Below are 17,628 nucleotides of genomic sequence, written 5' to 3'. Positions count from 1 at the left end.
CTGGTGTCGGAAACCTGTAAGCGCCCTCCCAATCAACTGTCGGTCCTGGATTGTGAGGATTTCCCCTTATACTGGTCTCAGTAGACACATTTCCATTTTACTTTTTCACTCTCGCATTGCCTATTTCTCTCTCTCTCATAGAAACATTATAGACAAGAGAGACATTGTCAGCGAGAGGGTTGCACAGCACCTTCCCTCATTTCCCTAAGTGCATTGCAAGGGGCTCTGGGAGGCGTGCACATTTGTCTGAAACACAAAGATCCACTGGCAATAAAAAGCGTAGGACCCCAATTCGCATTTCTTAGAATTTGAGGAGGCACTCAGAGTTGTCTCGGGCGTGACTGTACCTTTCATAGTGCTAATCCCCAAACCCTCTTCCTTTGTCCCAGTAATCTGTCTTAGTGCCTCTAGCAAGTTGTTTTCTGAAACAAAGCTTACCTGAACATCCTGTAAAATTGGTAACTTTTCAGTAGCAGTACAGTGCAGTATATAGCATTCCTGTTGCGCACAGCATCTAGATCCAAAAATTGCTTACTCTACCCCAGAAATTAGAATTCACCTAGTCAAACAGAGGGATCTATAAAGAGCATGGCAAGTAGTTAACATAAGCTACTTCCCCCAAGTTCTCTTGGTGCACTCTGCTGCCCTCTTTTAACAGAAGAATGCAACTGCAGGTCTTGCTTCTCAGCAAGGTACCTACATATAGAATCCTTGGTGCACTCTTGCTAAATCTGCTGGAATGTGTCTTCTATTGTGCCCAAGGTGGTTGTGTATTTGGGGACTCAGGGAAGCAAGGGAGCAGTCTAATGCACTGCAGTGCTAAGAGAGGCATGCCTTTTTCAGAAAAAAGTTCAGGTTTTCTGCCAATCAGAAAAAAATAGCAATGCAATCAGGCCAAAGGCAGAACACACATGCCAGTGAGTCTCTGTGGCACAATTGGTTAGCACGTTCGGCTGTTAACCGAAAAGACGCTGCTGTTTTTGGCACAAAGACACAGAGTGTTCCACTCAGTAAACCTGAGTCATTTCTCCCGTGTTCTCTGGGTTCAGCCTACTGTCCCCTTTTAACACAAGTGCGCAACTGTGGCTTTCTCCTCATAGCAAGTTATGCCTACACAGAGGACATTTGGTGCACTGTTGATGGGCTCTGTCCTCTACTAAATCCCCTGTGTTTGTGGATTAGGGGAGGTAGGGAAGTGCTTGATACCCTGATTTGCTGTGGGAAATAGAGCTATTTTAGAAATATTTTCAGGTTGCCTGGGAAGCATAAGCAAACAGCACACCAATCAGGCCCCTGTGTAAGAACTGCATGAGTCTCTGTGGCGCAATCGGTTAGCGCTTTCGGCTGTTAACCGAAAGGTTGGTGGTTCAAGCCCACCCAGGGACGGTGCATTTTGGCTCAAAAATTCAGCGTGACGAACTATGGACTTCTGTTTACATCTCGCAGGTCTCGTCTGCTGACGTCCAAAAAATCCAATAAACTGTAAGCAATTCTTCTCGCTTGCTTTAGTTTTTCAAAACTTGCCATTCAATTCATAAACATCAAGACTTCATGGGAAGGGTTTGGCTGCAGCGTGTACTGATGCACAGAAGGAAGCTATCCTAGCCAGTCTACTTAAAGAAGCAATGAGGCTCTGCAGGTCCATGCACCTCTCCTACCTTTATTCTGTCATCAGACACACCAGGTGGACTGCCACAAGGACCTCGTGGCGCAATGGTAGCGCGTCTGACTCTAGATCAGAAGGTTGTGTGTTCAAATCACGTCGGGGTCATACTTCCTTTTCCCACTCTGAAATACAAAATTGCTCTTCAGTATCTCGTTATTTCAACCTGACTGCATCTTTGTGCTCTGGGCCTAGTTGTTCTGGCGTTTCGAATGTAAACTTTGCACCAGGGAAGTATCATATTGACAGACACCCATGAAGGACATGGTCAAGCTTTAAAGCAGGCCAATCTCTATGTTTTACTGGATGCAGCAGAAGTATTTCCTCTTTACCATCTCTTCAAGTGGGCCTGACTGATGTGCTGTTTTGTGCACGCTACGTGGGCTTTGTAAAGCATACCTCTGCCATTTGCATGGCCTCCTAGCGCTGTCAATATTTTCGTGTAATCGCTGAATGCTGCACTGTCCTGGGAACTCTAGGTGTGACTAAAGGATATATGCTGGGGCCCCGAAAGGGGGTCGGCAGTCTAGTGGCAATGCCCATCACTTTGCAGTTTGGGTTTGTGAGTTCAGGTACCGGTCTGGTGTCGGAAACCTGTAAGCGCCCTCCCAATCAACTGTGGGTCCTGGATTGTGAGGATTTCCCCTTATACTGGTCTCAGTAGACACATTTCCATTTTACTTTTTCACTCTCGCATTGCCTATTTCTCTCTCTCTCATAGATACATTATAGACAAGAGAGACATTGTCAGCGAGAGGGTTGCACAGCACCTTCCCTCATTTCCCTAAGTGCATTGCAAGGGGCTCTGGGAGGCGTGCACATTTGTCTGAAACACAAAGATCCACTGGCAATAAAAAGCGTAGGTCCCTAGTTTGCATTTCTTAGAATTTGAGGCGGCACTCAGAGTTGTCTCGGGCGTGACTGTACCTTTCATAGGAGATGTGCTAATCCCCAAACCCTCTTCCTTTGTCCCAGTAATCTGTCTTAGTGCCTCTAGCAAGTTGTTTTCTGAAACAAAGCTTACCTGAACATCCTGTAAAATTGGTAACTTTTCAGTAGCAGTACAGTGCAGTATATAGCATTCCTGTTGCGCACAGCATCTAGATCCAAAAATTGCTTACTCTACCCCAGAAATTAGAATTCACCTAGTCAAACAGAGGGATCTATAAAGAGCATGGCAAGTAGTTAACATAAGCTACTTCCCCCAAGTTCTCTTGGTGCACTCTGCTGCCCTCTTTTAACAGAAGAATGCAACTGCAGGTCTTGCTTCTCAGCAAGGTACCTACATATAGAATCCTTGGTGCACTCTTGCTAAATCTGCTGGAATGTGTCTTCTATTGTGCCCAAGGTGGTTGTGTATTTGGGGACTCAGGGAAGCAAGGGAGCAGTCTAATGCACTGCAGTGCTAAGAGAGGCATGCCTTTTTCAGAAAAAAGTTCAGGTTTTCTGCCAATCAGAAAAAAATAGCAATGCAATCAGGCCAAAGGCAGAACACACATGCCAGTGAGTCTCTGTGGCGCAATTGGTTAGCGCGTTCGGCTGTTAACCGAAAAGACGCTGCTGTTTTTGGCACAAAGACACAGAGTGTTCCACTCAGTAAACCTGAGTCATTTCTCCCGTGTTCTCTGGGTTCAGCCTACTGTCCCCTTTTAACACAAGTGCGCAACTGTGGCTTTCTCCTCATAGCAAGTTATGCCTACACAGAGGACATTTGGTGCACTGTTGATGGGCTCTGTCCTCTACTAAATCCCCTGTGTTTGTGGATTAGGGGAGGTAGGGAAGTGCTTGATACCCTGATTTGCTGTGGGAAATAGAGCTATTTTAGAAATATTTTCAGGTTGCCTGGGAAGCATAAGCAAACAGCACACCAATCAGGCCCCTGTGTAAGAACTGCATGAGTCTCTGTGGCGCAATCGGTTAGCGCGTTCGGCTGTTAACCGAAAGGTTGGTGGTTCAAGCCCACCCAGGGACGGTGCATTTTGGCTGAAAAATTCAGCATGACCAACTATGAACTTCTGTTTACCTCTCGCAGGTCTCGTCTGCTGACGTCCAAAAAATCCAATAAACTGTAAGCAATTCTTCTCGCTTGCTTTAGTTTTTCAAAACTTGCCATTCAATTCATAAACATCAAGACTTCATGGGAAGGGTTTGGCTGCAGCGTGTACTGATGCACAGAAGGAAGCTATCCTAGCCAGTCTACTTAAAGAAGCAATGAGGCTCTGCAGTTCCATGCACGTCTCCTACCTTTATTCTGTCATCAGACACACCAGGTGGATTGCCACAAGGACCTCGTGGCGCAATGGTAGCGCGTCTGACTCCAGATCAGAAGGTTTCGTGTTCAAATCACGTCGGGGGCATATTTGCTTTTCCCACTCTGAAATATAAAATTGCTCTTCAGTATCTCGTTATTTCAACCTGACTGCATCTTTGTGCTCTGGGACTAGTTGTTCTGGCGTTTCGAATGTAAGCTTTGCAGCAGGGAAGTATCATATTGACAGACACCCATGAAGGACATGGTCAACCTTTAAAGCAGGCCAATCTCTATGTTTTACTGGATGCAGCAGAAGTATTTCCTCTTTACCATCTCTTCAAGTGGGCCTGACTGATGTGCTGTTTTGTGCACGCTACGTGGGCTTTGTAAAGCATACCTCTGCCATTTGCATGGCCTCCTAGCGCTGTCAATATTTTCGTGTAATCGCTGAATGCTGCACTGTCCTGGGAACTCTAGGTGTGACTAAAGGATATATGCTGGGGCCCCGAAAGGGGGTCGGCAGTCTAGTGGCAATGCCCATCACTTTGAAGTTTGGGTTTGTGAGTTCAGGTACCGGTCTGGTGTCGGAAACCTGTAAGCACCCTCCCAATCAACTGTCGGTCCTGGATTGTGAGGATTTCCCCTTATACTGGTCTCAGTAGACACATTTCCATTTTACTTTTTCACTCTCGAATTGCCTATTTCTCTCTCTCTCATAGATACATTATAGACAAGAGAGACATTGTCAGCGAGAGGGCTTCACAGCACCTTCCCCCCTTTCCCTAAGTGCATTGCAAGGGGCTCTGGGAGGCGTGCACATTTGTCTGAACACAAAGATCCACTGGCAATAAAAAGCGTAGGTCCCTAGTTTGCATTTCTTAGAATTTGAGGTGACACTCAGAGTTGTCTCGGGCGTGACTGTACCTTTCATAGGAGATGTGCTAATCCCCAAACCCTCTTCCTTTGTCCCAGTAATCTGTCTTAGTGCCTCTAGCAAGTTGTTTTCTGAAACAAAGCTTACCTGAACATCCTGTAAAATTGGTAACTTTTCAGTAGCAGTACAGTGCAGTATATAGCATTCCTGTTGCGCACAGCATCTAGATCCAAAAATTGCTTACTCTACCCCAGAAATTAGAATTCACCCAGTCAAACAGAGGGATCTATAAAGAGCATGGCAAGTAGTTAACATAAGCTACTTCCCCCAAGTTCTCTTGGTGAACTCTGCTGCCCTCTTTTAACAGAAGAATGCAACTGCAGGTCTTGCTTCTCAGCAAGGTACCTACATATAGAATCCTTGGTGCACTCTTGCTAAATCTGCTGGAATGTGTCTTCTATTGTGCCCAAGGTGGTTGTGTATTTGGGGACTCAGGGAAGCAAGGGAGCAGTCTAATGCACTGCAGTGCTAAGAGAGGCATGCCTTTTTCAGAAAAAAGTTCAGGTTTTCTGCCAATCAGAAAAAAATAGCAATGCAATCAGGCCAAAGGCAGAACACACATGCCAGTGAGTCTCTGTGGCGCAATTGGTTAGCGCGTTCGGCTGTTAACCGAAAAGACGCTGCTGTTTTGGGCACAAAGACACAGAGTGTTCCACTCAGTAAACCTGAGTCATTTCTCCCGTGTTCTCTGGGTTTAGCCTACTGTCCCCTTTTAACACAAGTGCGCAACTGTGGCTTTCTCCTCATAGCAAGTTATGCCTACACAGAGGGCATTTGGTGCACTGTTGATGGGCTCTGTCCTCTACTAAATCCCCTGTGTTTGTGGATTAGGGGAGGTAGGGAAGTGCTTGATACCCTGATTTGCTGTGGGAAATAGAGCTATTTTAGAAATATTTTCAGGTTGCCTGGGGAGCATAAGCAAACAGCACACCAATCAGGCCCTAGTGAAAGCACTGCATGAGTCTCTGTGGCGCAATCGGTTAGCGCGTTCGGCTGTTAACCGAAAGGTTGGTGGTTCAAGCCCACCCAGGGACGATGCATTTTGGCTCAAAAATTCAGCATGACCAACTATGAACTTCTGTTTACCTCTCGCAGGTCTCGTCTGCTGACGTCCAAAAAATCCAATAAACTGCAAGCAATTCTTCTCGCTTGCTTTAGTTTTTCAAAACTTGCCATTCAATTCATAAACATCAAGACTTCATGGGAAGGGTTTGGCTGCAGCGTGTACTGATGCACAGAAGGAAGCTTTCCTAGCCAGTCTACTTAAAGAAGCAATGAGGCTCTGCAGGTCCATGTACGTCTCCTACCTTTACTCTGTCATCAGACACACCAGGTGGACTGCCACAAGGACCTCGTGGCGCAATGGTAGCGCGTCTGACTCCAGATCAGAAGGTTGCGTGTTCAAATCACGTCGGGGTCATACTTCCTTTTCCCACTCTGAATTACAAAATTACTCTTCAGTATCTCGTTATTTCAACCTGACTGCATCTTTGTGCTCTGGGCCTAGTTGTTCTGGCGTTTCGAATGTAAGCTTTGCAGCAGGGAAGTATCATATTGACAGACACCCATGAAGGACATGGTCAACCTTTAAAGCAGGCCAATCTCTATGTTTTACTGGATGCAGCAGAAGTATTTCCTCTTTACCATCTCTTCAAGTGGGCCTGACTGATGTGCTGTTTTGTGCACGCTACGTGGGCTTTGTAAAGCATACCTCTGCCATTTGCATGGCCTCCTAGCGCTGTCAATATTTTCGTGTAATCGCTGAATGCTGCACTGTCCTGGGAACTCTAGGTGTGACTGAAGGATATATGCTGGGGCCCCGAAAGGGGGTCGGCAGTCTCGTGGCAATGCCCATCACTTTGCAGTTTGGGTTTGTGAGTTCAGGTACCGGTCTGGTGTCGGAAACCTGTAAGCACCCTCCCAATCAACTGTCGGTCCTGGATTGTGATGATTTCCCCTTATACTGGTCTCAGTAGACACATTTCCATTTTACTTTTTCACTCTCGAATTGCCTATTTCTCTCTCTCTCATAGATACATTATAGACAAGAGAGACATTGTCAGCGAGAGGGCTTCACAGCACCTTCCCCCCTTTCCCTAAGTGCATTGCAAGGGGCTCTGGGAGGCGTGCACATTTGTCTGAACACAAAGATCCACTGGCAATAAAAAGCGTAGGTCCCTAGTTTGCATTTCTTAGAATTTGAGGTGACACTCAGAGTTGTCTCGGGCGTGACTGTACCTTTCATAGGAGATGTGCTAATCCCAAAACCCTCTTCCTTTGTCCCAGTAATCTGTCTTAGTGCCTCTAGCAAGTTGTTTTCTGAAACAAAGCTTACCTGTACATCCTGTAAAATTGGTAACTTTTCAGTAGCAGTACAGTGCAGTTCATAGCATTCCTGTTGCGCACAGCATCTAGATCCAAAAATTGCTTACTCTACCCCAGAAATTAGAATTCACCCAGTCAAACAGAGGGATCTATAAAGAGCATGGCAAGTAGTTAACATAAGCTACTTCCCCCAAGTTCTCTTGGTGAACTCTGCTGCCCTCTTTTAACAGAAGAATGCAACTGCAGGTCTTGCTTCTCAGCAAGGTACCTACATATAGAATCCTTGGTGCACTCTTGCTAAATCTGCTGGAATGTGTCTTCTATTGTGCCCAAGGTGGTTGTGTATTTGGGGACTCAGGGAAGCAAGGGAGCAGTCTAATGCACTGCAGTGCTAAGAGAGGCATGCCTTTTTCAGAAAAAAGTTCAGGTTTTCTGCCAATCAGAAAAAAATAGCAATGCAATCAGGCCAAAGGCAGAACACACATGCCAGTGAGTCTCTGTGGCGCAATTGGTTAGCGCGTTCGGCTGTTAACCGAAAAGACGCTGCTGTTTTGGGCACAAAGACACAGAGTGTTCCACTCAGTAAACCTGAGTCATTTCTCCCGTGTTCTCTGGGTTCAGCCTACTGTCCCCTTTTAACACAAGTGCGCAACTGTGGCTTTCTCCTCATAGCAAGTTATGCCTACACAGAGGACATTTGGTGCACTGTTGATGGGCTCTGTCCTCTACTAAATCCCCTGTGTTTGTGGATGAGGGGAGGTAGGGAAGTGTTTGATACCCTGATTTGCTGTGGGAAATAGAGCTATTTTAGAAATATTTTCAGGTTGCCTGGGAAGCATAAGCAAACAGCACACCAATCAGGCCCCTGTGTAAGAACTGCATGAGTCTCTGTGGCGCAATCGGTTAGCGCGTTCGGCTGTTAACCGAAAGGTTGGTTGTTCAAGCCCACCCAGGGACGGTGCATTTTGGCTCAAAAATTCAGCATGACCAACTATGAACTTCTGTTTACCTCTCGCAGGTCTGGTCTGCTGACGTCCAAAAAATCCAATAAACTGTAAGCAATTCTTCTCGCTTGCTTTAGTTTTTCAAAACTTGCCATTCAATTCATAAACATCAAGACTTCATGGGAAGGGTTTGGCTGCAGCGTGTACTGATGCACAGAAGGAAGCTATCCTAGCCAGTCTACTTAAAGAAGCAATGAGGCTCTGCAGGTCCATGCACGTCTCCTACCTTTATTCTGTCATCAGACACACCAGGTGGACTGCCACAAGGACCTCGTGGCGCAATGGTAGCGCGTCTGACTCCAGATCAGAAGGTTTCGTGTTCAAATCACGTCGGGGGCATATTTGCTTTTCCCACTCTGAAATATAAAATTGCCCTTCAGTAATTCGTTATTTCAACCTGACTGCATCTTTGTGCTCTGGGCCTAGTTGTTCTGGCGTTTCGAATGTAAACTTTGCAGCAGGGAAGTATCATATTTGCAGACACCCATGAAGGACATGGTCAACCTTTAAAGCAGGCCAATCTCTATGTTTTACTGGATGCAGCAGAAGTATTTCCTCTTTACCATCTCTTCAAGTGGGCCTGACTGATGTGCTGTTTTGTGCACGCTACGTGGGCTTTGTAAAGCATACCTCTGCCATTTGCATGGCCTCCTAGCGCTGTCAATATTTTCGTGTAATCGCTGAATGCTGCACTGTCCTGGGAACTCTAGGTGTGACCAAACGATATATGCTGGGGCCCCGAAAGGGGGTCGGCAGTCTAGTGGCAATGCCCATCACTTTGCAGTTTGGGTTTGTGAGTTCAGGTACCGGTCTGGTGTCGGAAACCTGTAAGCACCCTCCCAATCAACTGTCGGTCCTGGATTGTGATGATTTCCCCTTATACTGGTCTCAGTAGACACATTTCCATTTTACTTTTTCACTCTCGAATTGCCTATTTCTCTCTCTCTCATAGATACATTATAGACAAGAGAGACATTGTCAGCGAGAGGGCTTCACAGCACCTTCCCCCCTTTCCCTAAGTGCATTGCAAGGGGCTCTGGGAGGCGTGCACATTTGTCTGAACACAAAGATCCACTGGCAATAAAAAGCGTAGGTCCCTAGTTTGCATTTCTTAGAATTTGAGGTGACACTCAGAGTTGTCTCGGGCGTGACTGTACCTTTCATAGGAGATGTGCTAATCCCAAAACCCTCTTCCTTTGTCCCAGTAATCTGTCTTAGTGCCTCTAGCAAGTTGTTTTCTGAAACAAAGCTTACCTGTACATCCTGTAAAATTGGTAACTTTTCAGTAGCAGTACAGTGCAGTTCATAGCATTCCTGTTGCGCACAGCATCTAGATCCAAAAATTGCTTACTCTACCCCAGAAATTAGAATTCACCCAGTCAAACAGAGGGATCTATAAAGAGCATGGCAAGTAGTTAACATAAGCTACTTCCCCCAAGTTCTCTTGGTGAACTCTGCTGCCCTCTTTTAACAGAAGAATGCAACTGCAGGTCTTGCTTCTCAGCAAGGTACCTACATATAGAATCCTTGGTGCACTCTTGCTAAATCTGCTGGAATGTGTCTTCTATTGTGCCCAAGGTGGTTGTGTATTTGGGGACTCAGGGAAGCAAGGGAGCAGTCTAATGCACTGCAGTGCTAAGAGAGGCATGCCTTTTTCAGAAAAAAGTTCAGGTTTTCTGCCAATCAGAAAAAAATAGCAATGCAATCAGGCCAAAGGCAGAACACACATGCCAGTGAGTCTCTGTGGCGCAATTGGTTAGCGCGTTCGGCTGTTAACCGAAAAGACGCTGCTGTTTTGGGCACAAAGACACAGAGTGTTCCACTCAGTAAACCTGAGTCATTTCTCCCGTGTTCTCTGGGTTCAGCCTACTGTCCCCTTTTAACACAAGTGCGCAACTGTGGCTTTCTCCTCATAGCAAGTTATGCCTACACAGAGGACATTTGGTGCACTGTTGATGGGCTCTGTCCTCTACTAAATCCCCTGTGTTTGTGGATGAGGGGAGGTAGGGAAGTGTTTGATACCCTGATTTGCTGTGGGAAATAGAGCTATTTTAGAAATATTTTCAGGTTGCCTGGGAAGCATAAGCAAACAGCACACCAATCAGGCCCCTGTGTAAGAACTGCATGAGTCTCTGTGGCGCAATCGGTTAGCGCGTTCGGCTGTTAACCGAAAGGTTGGTTGTTCAAGCCCACCCAGGGACGGTGCATTTTGGCTCAAAAATTCAGCATGACCAACTATGAACTTCTGTTTACCTCTCGCAGGTCTGGTCTGCTGACGTCCAAAAAATCCAATAAACTGTAAGCAATTCTTCTCGCTTGCTTTAGTTTTTCAAAACTTGCCATTCAATTCATAAACATCAAGACTTCATGGGAAGGGTTTGGCTGCAGCGTGTACTGATGCACAGAAGGAAGCTATCCTAGCCAGTCTACTTAAAGAAGCAATGAGGCTCTGCAGGTCCATGCACGTCTCCTACCTTTATTCTGTCATCAGACACACCAGGTGGACTGCCACAAGGACCTCGTGGCGCAATGGTAGCGCGTCTGACTCCAGATCAGAAGGTTTCGTGTTCAAATCACGTCGGGGGCATATTTGCTTTTCCCACTCTGAAATATAAAATTGCCCTTCAGTAATTCGTTATTTCAACCTGACTGCATCTTTGTGCTCTGGGCCTAGTTGTTCTGGCGTTTCGAATGTAAACTTTGCAGCAGGGAAGTATCATATTTGCAGACACCCATGAAGGACATGGTCAACCTTTAAAGCAGGCCAATCTCTATGTTTTACTGGATGCAGCAGAAGTATTTCCTCTTTACCATCTCTTCAAGTGGGCCTGACTGATGTGCTGTTTTGTGCACGCTACGTGGGCTTTGTAAAGCATACCTCTGCCATTTGCATGGCCTCCTAGCGCTGTCAATATTTTCGTGTAATCGCTGAATGCTGCACTGTCCTGGGAACTCTAGGTGTGACCAAACGATATATGCTGGGGCCCCGAAAGGGGGTCGGCAGTCTAGTGGCAATGGGCATCACTTTGCAGTTTGGGTTTGTGAGTTCAGGTACCGGTCTGGTGTCGGAAACCTGTAAGCGCCCTCCCAATCAACTGTCGGTCCTGGATTGTGAGGATTTCCCCTTATACTGGTCTCAGTAGACACATTTCCATTTTACTTTTTCACTCTCGCATTGCCTATTTCTCTCTCTCTCATAGTTACATTATAGACAAGAGAGACATTGTCAGCGAGAGGGCTTCACAGCACCTTCCCCCCTTTCCCTAAGTGCATTGCAAGGGGCTCTGGGAGGCGTGCACATTTGTCTGAAACACAAAGATCCACTGGCAATAAAAAGCGTAGGTCCCTAGTTTGCATTTCTTAGAATTTGAGGTGACACTCAGAGTTGTCTCGGGCGTGACTGTACCTTTCATAGGAGATGTGCTAATCCCCAAACCCTCTTCCTTTGTCCCAGTAATCTGTCTTAGTGCCTCTAGCAAGTTGTTTTCTGAAACAAAGCTTACCTGAACATCCTGTAAAATTGGTAACTTTTCAGTAGCAGTACAGTGCAGTATATAGCATTCCTGTTGCGCACAGCATCTAGATCCAAAAATTGCTTACTCTACCCCAGAAATTAGAATTCACCCAGTCAAACAGAGGGATCTATAAAGAGCATGGCAAGTAGTTAACATAAGCTACTTCCCCCAAGTTCTCTTGGTGCACTCTGCTGCCCTCTTTTAACAGAAGAATGCAACTGCAGGTCTTGCTTCTCAGCAAGGTACCTACATATAGAATCCTTGGTGCACTCTTGCTAAATCTGCTGGAATGTGTCTTCTATTGTGCCCAAGGTGGTTTTGTATTTGGGGACTCAGGGAAGCAAGGGAGCAGTCTAATGCACTGCAGTGCTAAGAGAGGCATGCCTTTTTCAGAAAAAAGTTCAGGTTTTCTGCCAATCAGAAAAAAATAGCAATGCAATCAGGCCAAAGGCAGAACACACATGCCAGTGAGTCTCTGTGGCACAATTGGTTAGCGCGTTCGGCTGTTAACCGAAAAGACGCTGCTGTTTTTGGCACAAAGACACAGAGTGTTCCACTCAGTAAACCTGAGTCATTTCTCCCGTGTTCTCTGGGTTCAGCCTACTGTCCCCTTTTAACACAAGTGCGCAACTGTGGCTTTCTCCTCATAGCAAGTTATGCCTACACAGAGGACATTTGGTGCACTGTTGATGGGCTCTGTCCTCTACTAAATCCCCTGTGTTTGTGGATTAGGGGAGGTAGGGAAGTGCTTGATACCCTGATTTGCTGTGGGAAATAGAGCTATTTTAGAAATATTTTCAGGTTGCCTGGGAAGCATAAGCAAACAGCACACCAATCAGGCCCCTGTGTAAGAACTGCATGAGTCTCTGTGGCGCAATCGGTTAGCGCGTTCGGCTGTTAACCGAAGCCCACCCAGGGACGGTGCATTTTGGCTCAAAAATTCAGCGTGACCAACTATGGACTTCTGTTTACCTCTCGCAGGTCTCGTCTGCTGACGTCCAAAAAATCCAATAAACTGCAAGCAATTCTTCTCGCTTGCTTTAGTTTTTCAAAACTTGCCATTCAATTCATAAACATCAAGACTTCATGGGAAGGGTTTGGCTGCAGCGTGTACTGATACACAGAAGGAAGCTATCCTAGCCAGTCTACTTAAAGAAGCAATGAGGCTCTGCAGGTTCATGCACGTCTCCTACCTTTATTCTGTCATCAGACACACCAGGTGGATTGCCACAAGGACCTCGTGGCGCAATGGTAGCGTCTGACTCCAGATCAGAAGGTTGTGTGTTCAAATCACGTCGGGGTCATACTTCCTTTTCCCACTCTGAAATACAAAATTGCTCTTCAGTATCTCGTTATTTCAACCTGACTGCATCTTTATGCTCTGGGCCTAGTTGTTCTGGCGTTTCGAATGTAAGCTTTGCAGCAGGGAAGTATCATATTGACAGACACCCATGAAGGACATGGTCAACCTTTAAAGCAGGCCAATCTCTATGTTTTACTGGATGCAGCAGAAGTATTTCCTCTTTACCATCTCTTCAAGTGGGCCTGACTGATGTGCTGTTTTGTGCACGCTACGTGGGCTTTGTAAAGCATACCTCTGCCATTTGCATGGCCTCCTAGCGCTGTCAATATTTTCGTGTAATCGCTGAATGCTGCACTGTCCTGGGAACTCTAGGTGTGACCAAACGATATATGCTGGGGCCCCGAAAGGGGGTCGGCAGTCTAGTGGCAATGGGCATCACTTTGCAGTTTGGGTTTGTGAGTTCAGGTACCGGTCTGGTGTCGGAAACCTGTAAGCGCCCTCCCAATCAACTGTCGGTCCTGGATTGTGAGGATTTCCCCTTATACTGGTCTCAGTAGACACATTTCCATTTTACTTTTTCACTCTCGCATTGCCTATTTCTCTCTCTCTCATAGTTACATTATAGACAAGAGAGACATTGTCAGCGAGAGGGCTTCACAGCACCTTCCCCCCTTTCCCTAAGTGCATTGCAAGGGGCTCTGGGAGGCGTGCACATTTGTCTGAAACACAAAGATCCACTGGCAATAAAAAGCGTAGGTCCCTAGTTTGCATTTCTTAGAATTTGAGGTGACACTCAGAGTTGTCTCGGGCGTGACTGTACCTTTCATAGGAGATGTGCTAATCCCCAAACCCTCTTCCTTTGTCCCAGTAATCTGTCTTAGTGCCTCTAGCAAGTTGTTTTCTGAAACAAAGCTTACCTGAACATCCTGTAAAATTGGTAACTTTTCAGTAGCAGTACAGTGCAGTATATAGCATTCCTGTTGCGCACAGCATCTAGATCCAAAAATTGCTTACTCTACCCCAGAAATTAGAATTCACCCAGTCAAACAGAGGGATCTATAAAGAGCATGGCAAGTAGTTAACATAAGCTACTTCCCCCAAGTTCTCTTGGTGCACTCTGCTGCCCTCTTTTAACAGAAGAATGCAACTGCAGGTCTTGCTTCTCAGCAAGGTACCTACATATAGAATCCTTGGTGCACTCTTGCTAAATCTGCTGGAATGTGTCTTCTATTGTGCCCAAGGTGGTTGTGTATTTGGGGACTCAGGGAAGCAAGGGAGCAGTCTAATGCACTGCAGTGCTAAGAGAGGCATGCCTTTTTCAGAAAAAAGTTCAGGTTTTCTGCCAATCAGAAAAAAATAGCAATGCAATCAGGCCAAAGGCAGAACACACATGCCAGTGAGTCTCTGTGGCACAATTGGTTAGCGCGTTCGGCTGTTAACCGAAAAGACGCTGCTGTTTTTGGCACAAAGACACAGAGTGTTCCACTCAGTAAACCTGAGTCATTTCTCCCGTGTTCTCTGGGTTCAGCCTACTGTCCCCTTTTAACACAAGTGCGCAACTGTGGCTTTCTCCTCATAGCAAGTTATGCCTACACAGAGGACATTTGGTGCACTGTTGATGGGCTCTGTCCTCTACTAAATCCCCTGTGTTTGTGGATTAGGGGAGGTAGGGAAGTGCTTGATACCCTGATTTGCTGTGGGAAATAGAGCTATTTTAGAAATATTTTCAGGTTGCCTGGGAAGCATAAGCAAACAGCACACCAATCAGGCCCCTGTGTAAGAACTGCATGAGTCTCTGTGGCGCAATCGGTTAGCGCGTTCGGCTGTTAACCGAAAGGTTGGTGGTTCAAGCCCACCCAGGGACGGTGCATTTTGGCTCAAAAATTCAGCGTGACCAACTATGGACTTCTGTTTACCTCTCGCAGGTCTCGTCTGCTGACGTCCAAAAAATCCAATAAACTGCAAGCAATTCTTCTCGCTTGCTTTAGTTTTTCAAAATTTGCCATTCAATTCATAAACATCAAGACTTCATGGGAAGGGTTTGGCTGCAGCGTGTACTGATGCACAGAAGGAAGCTATCCTAGCCAGTCTACTTAAAGAAGCAATGAGGCTGTGCAGGTCCATGCACGTCTCCTACCTTTATTCTGTCATCAGACACACCAGGTGGACTGCCACAAGGACCTCGTGGCGCAATGGTAGCGCGTCTGACTTCAGATCAGAAGGTTGCGTGTTCAAATCACTTCGGGGGCATATTTGCTTTTCCCACTCTGAAATATAAAATTGCTCTTCAGTATCTCGTTATTTCAACCTGACTGCATCTTTGTGCTCTGGGCCCAGTTGTTCTGGCGTTTCGAATGTAAGCTTTGCAGCAGGGAAGTATCATATTGACAGACACCCATGAAGGACATGGTCAACCTTTAAAGCAGGCCAATCTCTATGTTTTACTGGATGCAGCAGAAGTATTTCCTCTTTACCATCTCTTCAAGTGGGCCTGACTGATGTGCTGTTTTGTGCACGCTACGTGGGCTTTGTAAAGCATACCTCTGCCATTTGCATGGCCTCCTAGCGCTGTCAATATTTTCGTGTAATCGCTGAATGCTGCACTGTCCTGGGAACTCTAGGTGTGACCAAACGATATATGCTGGGGCCCCGAAAGGGGGTCGGCAGTCTAGTGGCAATGCCCATCACTTTGCAGTTTGGGTTTGTGAGTTCAGGTACCGGTCTGGTGTCAGAAAACTGTAAGCGCCCTCCCAATCAACTGTCGGTCCTGGATTGTGAGGATTTCCCCTTATACTGGTCTCAGTAGACCCATTTCCATTTTACTTTTTCACTCTCGCATTGCCTATTTCTCTCTCTCTCATAGATACATTATAGACAAGAGAGACATTGTCAGCGAGAGGGTTGCACAGCACCTTCCCCCATTTCCCTACGTGCATTGCATGGGGCTCTGGGAGGCGTGCACATTTGTCTGAAACACAAAGATCCACTGGCAATAAAAGGCGTAGGACCCCAGTTCGCATTTCTTAGAATTTGAGGAGGCACTCAGAGTTGTCTCGGGCGTGACTGTACCTTTCATAGGAGATGTGCTAATCCCCAAACCCTTTATCCTTTGTCCCAGTAATCTGTCCTAGGGCCTCTAGCAAGTTGTTTTCTGAAACAAAGCTTACCTGAACATCCTGTAAAATTGGTAACTTTTCAGTAGCAGTACAGTGCAGTATATAGCATTCCTGTTGCGCACAGCATCTAGATCCAAAAATTGCTTACTCTACCCCAGAAATTAGAATTCACCCAGTCAAACAGAGGGATCTATAAAGATCTTGGCAAGTAGTTAACATAATCTACTTCCCCCAAGTTCTCTTGGTGCACTCTGCTGCCCTCTTTTAACGGAAGAATGCAACTGCAGGTCTTGCTTCTCAGAAAGGTACCTACATATAGAAACCTTGATGCACTCTTGCTAAATGTGCTGGAATGTGTCTTCTATTGTGCCCAAGGTGGTTGTGTATTTGGGGACTCAGGGAAGCAAGGGAGCAGTCTAATGCACTGCAGTGCTAAGAGAGGCATGCCTTTTTCAGAAAAAAGTTCAGGTTTTCTGCCAATCAGAAAAAAATAGCAATGCAATCAGGCCAAAGGCAGAACACACATGCCAGTGAGTCTCTGTGGCACAATTGGTTAGCGCGTTCGGCTGTTAACCGAAAAGACGCTGCTGTTTTTGGCACAAAGACACAGAGTGTTCCACTCAGTAAACCTGAGTCATTTCTCCCGTGTTCTCTGGGTTCAGCCTACTGTCCCCTTTTAACACAAGTGCGCAACTGTGGCTTTCTCCTCATAGCAAGTTATGCCTACACAGAGGACATTTGGTGCACTGTTGATGGGCTCTGTCCTCTACTAAATCCCCTGTGTTTGTGGATTAGGATTAGGGGAGGTAGGGAAGTGCTTGATACCCTGATTTGCTGTGGGAAATATAGCTATTTTAGAAATATTTTCAGGTTGCCTGGGAAGCATAAGCAAACAGCACACCAATCAGGCCCCAGTGTAAGCACTGCATGAGTCTCTGTGGCGCAATCGGTTAGCGCGTTCAGGTTGGTGGTTCAAGCCCACCCAGGGACGATGCATTTTGGCTCAAAAATTCAGCATGACCAACTATGAACTTCTGTTTACCTCTCGCAGGTCTCGTCTGCTGACGTCCAAAAAAATCCAATAAACTGTAAGCAATTCTTCTCGCTTGCTTTAGTTTTTCAAAACTTGCCATTCAATTCATAAACATCAAGACTTCATGGGAAGGGTTTGGCTGCAGCGTGTACTGATGCACAGAAGGAAGCTATCCTAGCCAGTCTACTTAAAGAAGCAATGAGGCTCTGCAGGTCCATGCACGTCTCCTACCTTTATTCTGTCATCAGACACACCAGGTGGACTGCCACAAGGACCTCGTGGCGCAATGGTAGCGCGTCTGACTCCAGATCAGAAGGTTGTGTGTTCAAATCACGTCGGGGTCATACTTCCTTTTCCCACTCTGAAATACAAAATTGCTCTTCAGTATCTCGTTAATTCAACCTGACTGCATCTTTGTGCTCTGGGCCTAGTTGTTCAGGCGTTTCGAATGTAAACTTTGCACCAGGGAAGTATCATATTGACA

General features: G+C 46.2%; 11 non-coding genes across 11 annotated transcripts; all 11 read left to right on the top strand.

Annotated features, from left to right (window-relative positions):
* Positions 1 to 1,312: 1,312 nt before the first annotated feature.
* Positions 1,313 to 1,386, top strand: TRNAN-GUU (transfer RNA asparagine (anticodon GUU)). Its single transcript has one exon. It is a non-coding gene; the product is annotated as a tRNA-Asn (tRNA).
* Positions 1,387 to 3,561: 2,175 nt separating this feature from the next.
* On the top strand, positions 3,562 to 3,635 carry TRNAN-GUU (transfer RNA asparagine (anticodon GUU)). Its single transcript has one exon. It is a non-coding gene; the product is annotated as a tRNA-Asn (tRNA).
* A 313-nt stretch (positions 3,636 to 3,948) lies between these two features.
* On the top strand, positions 3,949 to 4,020 carry TRNAW-CCA (transfer RNA tryptophan (anticodon CCA)). The gene has a single exon. It is a non-coding gene; the product is annotated as a tRNA-Trp (tRNA).
* Positions 4,021 to 5,809: 1,789 nt separating this feature from the next.
* On the top strand, positions 5,810 to 5,883 carry TRNAN-GUU (transfer RNA asparagine (anticodon GUU)). Its single transcript has one exon. It is a non-coding gene; the product is annotated as a tRNA-Asn (tRNA).
* Positions 5,884 to 6,196: 313 nt separating this feature from the next.
* TRNAW-CCA (transfer RNA tryptophan (anticodon CCA)) lies at positions 6,197 to 6,268 on the top strand. Its single transcript has one exon. It is a non-coding gene; the product is annotated as a tRNA-Trp (tRNA).
* A 1,789-nt stretch (positions 6,269 to 8,057) lies between these two features.
* Positions 8,058 to 8,131, top strand: TRNAN-GUU (transfer RNA asparagine (anticodon GUU)). Its single transcript has one exon. It is a non-coding gene; the product is annotated as a tRNA-Asn (tRNA).
* Positions 8,132 to 8,444: 313 nt separating this feature from the next.
* Positions 8,445 to 8,516, top strand: TRNAW-CCA (transfer RNA tryptophan (anticodon CCA)). The gene has a single exon. It is a non-coding gene; the product is annotated as a tRNA-Trp (tRNA).
* Positions 8,517 to 10,305: 1,789 nt separating this feature from the next.
* Positions 10,306 to 10,379, top strand: TRNAN-GUU (transfer RNA asparagine (anticodon GUU)). Its single transcript has one exon. It is a non-coding gene; the product is annotated as a tRNA-Asn (tRNA).
* A 313-nt stretch (positions 10,380 to 10,692) lies between these two features.
* On the top strand, positions 10,693 to 10,764 carry TRNAW-CCA (transfer RNA tryptophan (anticodon CCA)). The gene has a single exon. It is a non-coding gene; the product is annotated as a tRNA-Trp (tRNA).
* A 4,022-nt stretch (positions 10,765 to 14,786) lies between these two features.
* TRNAN-GUU (transfer RNA asparagine (anticodon GUU)) lies at positions 14,787 to 14,860 on the top strand. The gene has a single exon. It is a non-coding gene; the product is annotated as a tRNA-Asn (tRNA).
* Positions 14,861 to 17,416: 2,556 nt separating this feature from the next.
* Positions 17,417 to 17,488, top strand: TRNAW-CCA (transfer RNA tryptophan (anticodon CCA)). Its single transcript has one exon. It is a non-coding gene; the product is annotated as a tRNA-Trp (tRNA).
* Positions 17,489 to 17,628: the final 140 nt, after the last annotated feature.

This window comes from Ambystoma mexicanum, chromosome 11, assembly GCF_040938575.1.
Source record: "Ambystoma mexicanum isolate Mex_15411 chromosome 11, UKY_AmexF1_1, whole genome shotgun sequence".
Lineage (NCBI taxonomy): Eukaryota > Metazoa > Chordata > Amphibia > Caudata > Ambystomatidae > Ambystoma > Ambystoma mexicanum.
The sequence above is the reverse complement of the archived record's forward strand: the minus strand, read 5'-3'. Positions and strand labels throughout refer to the sequence as shown.